Here is a 288-nt window from a genome sequence, read left to right as displayed (position 1 = left end):
GTCCACATTCTAGAGCAATAATTTAAAAGGATAGTCTTTATTATTCATAACCTGAATTGCTGTTTCAAACTGCGAGTTTAGAATGAAAATAACAAAGGTGATATTTCGTATTGTGGTCATACCCGGAATGGCCATGATATAGTTACAAGTAGTCAGCTGTTATCCTCTAAGAGATTTATAAAGCTATTTATATATTCCAGTTCATACTTTTGGTCAGCACGAATATGGTCACAACTATGATACACCTTCTGTTGGCGACAAAATAATTATCATGAGAATTTCACTGCC

The sequence above is a fragment of the Penaeus monodon genome, chromosome 34 (genome assembly GCF_015228065.2).
Source record: "Penaeus monodon isolate SGIC_2016 chromosome 34, NSTDA_Pmon_1, whole genome shotgun sequence".
NCBI lineage: Eukaryota > Metazoa > Arthropoda > Malacostraca > Decapoda > Penaeidae > Penaeus > Penaeus monodon.
This window is presented reverse-complemented; position numbering follows the sequence as displayed.